Source organism: Lactuca sativa, chromosome 6, assembly GCF_002870075.4.
Source record: "Lactuca sativa cultivar Salinas chromosome 6, Lsat_Salinas_v11, whole genome shotgun sequence".
Taxonomy (NCBI): Eukaryota; Viridiplantae; Streptophyta; class Magnoliopsida; order Asterales; family Asteraceae; genus Lactuca; species Lactuca sativa.
Genome location: NC_056628.2, coordinates 171575008 through 171582767, shown reverse-complemented (window position 1 = coordinate 171582767; position 7760 = coordinate 171575008). Strand labels below are relative to the sequence as shown.

Below are 7760 nucleotides of genomic sequence, written 5' to 3'. Positions count from 1 at the left end.
TATTTGTGTGCTTAAAGGAGAAGGAAGTGCATTAATAGTCTAGGAAGGAAAGAAAGCTTGTAGATCTTGGATCATCATCTTCTTGGGAAACTCACTAAGGTTTGGGCTTATAGCTTTGGATTATGTTTAATGTACCTCAGAGGATCGCGGAAAGGCGAAGGTGTGATCATGCACCTGCTCATGTTATGTTTTAGGATTTTAGGAAAAACTCTGATAATAACCATGTTTTGAAAACTGTTATGTAAACAATTATGATTTTTGGTTGGTTTGGAAAAGTTTAAATTTTTATAAAATTTTATTAATGTTACATCGATATTCATGGATTTACCATGATCCTTTAGTTCTTCTGTCAAAGTAATTGCGCCTTCATTATCAAAGAAGATTTCCATAGGTTATTTAATAGTCGGAACGACTTTGAGATCATCGATAAAGTTCTTTAGCAAAACCACTTCCTTTGATGCTTCACTCATTGCAATGTACTCTAACTCACAGGTGGAATCAGCCACCAAGTCTTACTTGGAACTCTTCTAAGTAACTGCTCCCCCATTCAATAAGAATACCTAGCAAGACTGTAAAAAAATGTTGTTTCGGTCTTTGTCAAAGCTAGCGTCACCATAACCGCTTACTTTTAACGTATCATTGCCACCAAGAACTAGGAACATGTCTTTTTTTCTTCGCATATACTTAAGAATATTCTTCACCACAATCCAATGGGTTTCGCCAAGATTTCCCTGAAATGGACTAACCATGCTCAAAGCATAAGACACATCAAGACAAGCACACGTCATTACATACATGATCGATCCTACAGCCAAGCACATGAGACTCGACTTATGTCAGCTATCTCTTTATCAGTACTGGGATTTTGAGTCTTACTCAACTTAACAGTACTATGAATGGGCAATTCTCTATTCTTTGAATGCTCCATACTGAAACACTTTGGTATTTTATCCAAATACATACTCAGGTTAAGACAAATAAGTCGATTCTTTCAACCTCCATGAATTCTTATTCCAATAAAATAGGTTGCTTCTCCTAGATCCTTCATAGAAAACATTTTCCAAGCCAAGACTTCACTTCTTGCAATGTTGGAATGTTATTTCCTATAAGCATTATGTCTTCAACATACAAGACTAGGAAGGTTACAATACTCCCACTAGCTTTGAGATATACACAGGGCTCATCTTCACTTCTAGAGAATCAAAACTCTTTGACTTCCTAATGGAATAAAAGATGCCAGTTGTGAGATGTTTGTTTCAATGCGTAGACGGATTTCGATAGCTTACATGCTATATTAGGAAACTTGGCATGTACAAAACCTTCTGGCTAACTCATGTAGACGTCCTTAGATAACTTCCCGTTGAGGAAAGCGGTCTTCACATCCATCTGCTAAATTTCATAATAATGAATTGTAGCTACAACAAGCATTATCTTGATAGACATTATCTTAGCTACTGGCGAAAAGGTCCCATTATATTCATTCCCTTGGGTTTTAGTAAAGCCCTTAGCCACCAACCTAGCTTTGAAAGTGTGTACGTTACCATCCATGTTGGTTTTCTTCTTGAAGACCCATTTGCACCCGACTGTCTTTCGACCAGGTACATGATCAAACAATTTCCACACTTGGTTATCATACATGGATTGGATCTCACTCTTCATTGCCTCTTTCTGTTTAGCAGCCTCAGAGCCTACCATCAATTCCTTGTAGTTAGCTGGTTCATCTAAATTTACTAGTGTTCTATCACTGATAAACATATCACCATCCAATGTAATATGGAAGCCATAGAACTTATGTGACATGATAACTCTACTGGATCGACGAATGGGTAATGAGTTATCAATTGGATCAGCTAGAATTTCTTCCTCATGTTGAGTGTTAGTGTTGTCTGAGGTTCCCTCAGTAGATAACTCTTGAATTTCTTCAAGATCAATAGAACTCCTACTGTCCTCATTGAATATCAGTTATGTCTAGTAAACGACTCCTCTTCGAGCTACAAAGACCATGTTCTCTCTAGATTTCTAGAAAAAGTATCCAAAGGATTTTGTGGGTAGATACTGAAATAATACTTCATGGCTATGGGTTCAATTTGTGTGTGAGTCTCTGGTCTCATGAGTGTTGCATAACCCCATACCTTGATATGTGCAAGCGAGGGAGGTTTACCTGTCCACATCTCATGAGGTGTTTTTGGCAACCTTCTTAGTTGGAACAAGATCCACAATACGAGCAATTGTCTCTAAGGCATACCCCCAGAAATGAATAGGAATAGAAGCTCAAATCATCATGGAATGACCTATATCTAGTAAGGTTTAATTATGCCTCTCATGCATACCATTCAATTGTGGTGTTGTGAGAGGAGTCAAATGTGAAGTAATTCCACAATCCTTATGATAGTCATAGAACTCAATACTAAGATACTCACTACCTCTATCAGATCTAAGCATCTTTATCTTCCTGACCAATTGATTCTCGAATTCGTTCTTAAACTCTTTGAACTTCTCTAAGGATTTTGATTTATGTTTAATGAAGTAGATATAACCATATTTGTTGTAATCATATGTAAATGTCTTGTAGTATCGATTAACATCCCTTGTGGTGGATCTGAATGGCCCACACACATATGTATGGATTAGGTCCAATAATCTTTCACCTTTTTCAGATGTTCCATTGAAAGATGCCTTAGTCATCTTGCTCAGTAAACAAGACTCTCATTCATCATCTGTCCTAAAGTCAAATGATTCCAACACTCCATCGTTTTGGAGTTGGGTGATACGTTTCTTATTTATGTGCCCAAGACGAAAATGCCACAAACATTCTTTGTCCATACCATTGGATGAATCAATATGGCACATAATATTGCCTAAGTTATCAACACATGTCATAGTTTCACATAATCCATTACAAGGTAAAGATTCAAACATGAAAACAGTATTTTTGAAAGGAGAAATTGAACCATTATCATTATCAAAGAATATTTAAAACCTTTTCTGAAAAATGCATGAAATGAAATAATGTTTTGATTCATGTCTGAAGAATAAAAACGATTCAAAAAATATATTCTAACATTACTACTAAGCCCATATATCCCAATCTTGGTAGCAGGTGAAGATTGTCTATTCTGGTAATCAGATTGAGCTTCCCATGCTCCACTTCCTCATTTTCTCTTAAACCCTACAAATCAGTACAAATATTGAAACCACATCCTATGTCAAGGACCCAAGAATGAGAAAGTTGTGTGTTATTGACTTGGATAGTGTAAATACGTGATGAGGACACCATGATCTTTCCATCTTTCAAGTCCTACAAGTATTTAGGGCAACTTCTTCTCCAATGACCTTTTTCGTCACAATGGAAGCAAGTGGTTTGTTTGGGATCACTGATCACAGGGACACCAAAACTAGGATTCATATTGGACCCAATGTTAGACCCTACAATATGGGCCTTTCTTTTCTCCATGGATTGGGAAAGAGCCTTCCTTTTTTCTCTTTTCCAGATCCAATGGCCAAAACAGTAGCACTTGTTCCAGAAAGAGCATGATTTTCTTCATCCCTAATTCAGCAGTTTGCAACAAGTTATGGAGTTGGGTCAATCTCGTCTCAGTATTGTTCAAATGATAGGTTAGAAAAAACTAATCATAACTAGGAGGCAAAGAGTTAAGGACCATGCCAATGGCCAACTCCTCATCAAACAACACATTGAGCCTTTGTAGTTGCTCCACGTATCTGTGCATCTTTTGTATGTGCGCACAAATAGTTTCTTCTTCCTTAAGCTTGCATGCCATAAGAGACTTAACCACTTCATAGCACTCTTGTCTCGCCTTCTTGTGGAACCTTCCTACAAGGTTGAGACTTATCTCATACGGACAGTAGTCCTTGTAGAAGTTGGCCAGTTATGGTGCCATACTGGCCACCATGATTCAAGCGACCTTAGTGGCATCATTGCAATGTTCGTTGTAGGACACAATTTCCTCAGGAGTACCAATAGAATGATTGATTCCAACAAGAGGATTTTCAAGAACATATGATTTTCCCTCGTATCGAAGATTCATCTTCAAGTTTCACATAAAGTCCATGTAGTTAAGACCAGTAAGCTTCTATTTTTATAGAACCGAGAGTATGGAGAAGTTTGAGTTGGAGGGGGCAATTTGAGTAGTAGTGAGATCACTGGTTCCATGTGTGACATCCTGGAATTTAGGGCATAGATTTCAAACGACTAAATTTCAGAAAATCTATTTGTAATTAACTCATTCAGCTTTGATTGCATCTAACGAAATATAAAGGAGTTAATTTCAATTATTATGTAATATTTGATGATATTTTATGTCCAAGCGTGCAACCTAGTAACCAAATCAAAATGCTCAACTGCAGCGTTGGGTAATACGTCTGAAAAACTGAAATTTAGCATTAATCATTTTTGAGCAAAACAAACACTAAAATATGATAGTACGTGTTCCCCTGTTTCCGAAAATATAAAGAACGTCCAAAATGGAGTTCGTATGCAAAAGATACAATCGTTATAATAAAAACAGACAGTAAAACACTGTTTCTTTAATCGTGTAAACCAAAACAATCCGTTGAGGCGCTTACGCTTTGCCGACGGGATTTCCGAGAGCGTTTTTGGAATCAGGATATAGTATATTATTTAATTTCACACTCGAAATAATTTTACGAAAATATTTATGAAAGTCGCGAAAACGGACACCGCCTACCGTTAAGACGCAAAACTTCAAACACAAATTCCCGGAGATCCGTAACTCCAAAAATTAATCTGTTTGAGGTTCTGGAATCCTCGAATTATACTCTATCTAAAAATGCTTTCGAAAAAAATATTCGATGCACAAATCCCAAGGCACCCAGGTTTTTTTTTTTGCATGTTTTGGACATAAAATGGAGACCCCATGTGGGGCCCACATGGAGTGAAGGACTCCAAAAATCTGATCTCTTCCAGCTGGTATAAACCCACGTGCTCTCCTTCCACCTCTCCTTCTTTGTGTACAAGTTTCACCAACATAGTACAAGAGATAGGTGTAGGAGTATGGCTTCTCTATATGTGAGTATGCATTTTTAGTGTAAATACATGCATAAGCAGCCTCCAAAATCACACAACCCATCAGCCATCTCTTCTTTTCACTCTCTCACTCAATATCTATCTCTCGGGTACAACATTACCACCACCCAAACCACCTTATTCTACCACTTCTAGCCACCTTCCTTGATCAAGATCAACACCAAACACCCCCTTGATCACTCCCAGCAGCTGCCCTCTCTCCCTTCCGTCGACCAGCTGCCAAACCAAGCCAGGAAACGGCAGCAGGAGGCTGCCGGCCATCACCCACCACCACTGTGACGCTACTGTTGTCACCTCAAGCCACCGCCAGCCACCATCTCCTCCACCCAGTAAGCTATCTTCACCACCTGGGTTTACTTTTTTAATCTTTCTTGCATCGAGAATCATCAAAAAAAAAATCAATCTTTAATTTTTTTTGTTTTGTTTATGAGTTGCGACGAGAAGAAGAACAGGAGGAGTATGCCTCCTGTTATAAAAAAATGGTTACTGTACAAACTATGATACAAAATAAATACATGCAGTCCCTCTATTTTGAATTTACCCGCCTTCAAACCCTCCCATCAAAATGGTTTTCAAAATAAATCATTAACTAATGAAATATCATATAGAATTTTTTTTAAAAAAAAAAACTTACTTTAAGATGGAAAAATCATTTCAAAACAAATCCAATTTTAATACAATATTAAATAAATAATTTTATAAATACTAGTTTATTAAATAAAATTTAGAATAAATAAATTTTTGTGAAATTATCTCAACTTAAATTTTCTTGGTTTATTTAAGGTATTTTTGGAAAAATATAATAATAATAATAAATTAAATTTTTAGAAAAATTTATTTAAATGGATTATTTAAATAAATTTTGAGATAATAAACATTTAGAAAATTTATAAATCATTATACTAGTTCAAATACCCAATCTCTACCAAATATTGATTTATAACAAATATTTCTAGGAAATTGGATTTATCCCGAAAATCACGACCTCTCGGCGACACATCTTGACTTTCAGAACTACTCGTTTACCACTCGATAAGGTGAGAGTTACGGCCCCTTTTTAATATTTTATTTATTCTTGGGGGAGAATACATGTGCTAAATAGTATTTATTATGCAAATACATATGCCTTATATGATATACATGCTACAATTTTAAAAGTTGTAAAGACTTCCATATCTGAATACTAGGCATTACACACTTGTACAATACCATTATGTTAAAATACATATCTCCATAAAAGCGAGTAATTTATACTTTTATAAATACGTCAACCATACTCGACTTTTACAAATACTATACTACGAAATTCATTATGCCCGGTACTTATCTATAATTAAGTTAGGGCTGGGAGTTATTCACAAACTTTTCGTTAATTGTTTTTGAGTGAGACGCTACTATTCATTAGCTGAGTTTAATCACTTAGTCTGCCCCATACTGCTATAATCGTTAATCTTCGGAGCGAGGTACATATATATAGATCTATATGGGGTCGACAACCCCACCTGCGGTTGCTAGCTACAACCGTCGACTGATCAATCGAAGCAGGTGATATGTGTCTACGATCGTTACTACGACGTCCAATGAAGCGTCGTAGGGAGGGATACTTTTCGTCTATAGCTCGATTATAGAACTCACTAAAAACATTAACACGAATCTCTCTCACTTTTTCACTACAACCATAGGTTTGGTTGCTTTCAGAACTGTTTTTAAGTATAGTGGTTACTTATACAATGGATATATTTAAACTTTCATGAAGTTATATTAAACACGTTTTCTTTAAAAGCATAGATTTATTTATAAAATTACTTATTGGCTTTTAAAGACTCATGACAAGCATTTTTTCAACTATTGTTATACAAGAAAAATATACTTTTGGACTTTTGAAAGTATTATTACTGCGGCTAGCAGAAAACCTGTGACTCTCACCAACCTCGTGTTGACTTTTAAAATACATGTATTCTCAGGAAATCAGTGACATTACGGGCACACTCAGATGATGGAAAACATGGCTCGCAAGTACTCTAATTTTCTACTTTTGAACTGTTATGCCTAACTGTTAAGGCAAACTCGTATTATTATCTTATTACTATCTGTAAGAACTTTGTATGAAAACATAAATATGAAATGAAATGTTGTTTTGTTTATTGTTGTACTTGTGCTGTATATTCAATTTATCTATGATCCATGAACTTAGTCGCACAGCCCGGCATGTTCCGCCGCCTCGGTCGGGGGTGTGACACCATGCATCTTTAAAAAGAAACATAGTTTTAGTTAGGGATACAAATCATTAATATTTTAACCCAAAATAAATATTCAAGGCAAGGATCTAAAATACAATTCACAACAAAGAAGAGGGGGGACGTAATCTAATTGCGAATTTATTTAGGTAGGTAACACAAATTTACCAATTTCAATCTAATACGAAATTCCTAGATCAAGTGAGATTCATTGAATCTTATTAATGACATATTTAATCTCAGATTATGCTCTTTAATTTGTGACTGGGATGCCAAGAATCACAAATAAGATATAATAACCATTCAAACCCACTTGACAACCTCAATGTTATTTATCATCTCAAATTAATGTGCGGATAAACCACACACGCTCCATTAACAACGATAATTTTCAATTTGTCCATAACTTAACTTTATAGTCCCAAATTAGTGTCTTAGTTAACTACGCACGCTCCACT

General features: G+C 35.9%; 1 long non-coding RNA gene across 1 annotated transcript; it reads left to right on the top strand.

Annotated features, from left to right (window-relative positions):
- Nucleotides 1–5034: 5034 nt before the first annotated feature.
- Nucleotides 5035–7201, top strand: LOC122194645 (uncharacterized). The gene is made up of 3 exons (XR_006184004.2): nt 5035–5394; nt 6022–6102; nt 7030–7201. It is a non-coding gene; the product is annotated as an uncharacterized LOC122194645 (long non-coding RNA).
- Nucleotides 7202–7760: the final 559 nt, after the last annotated feature.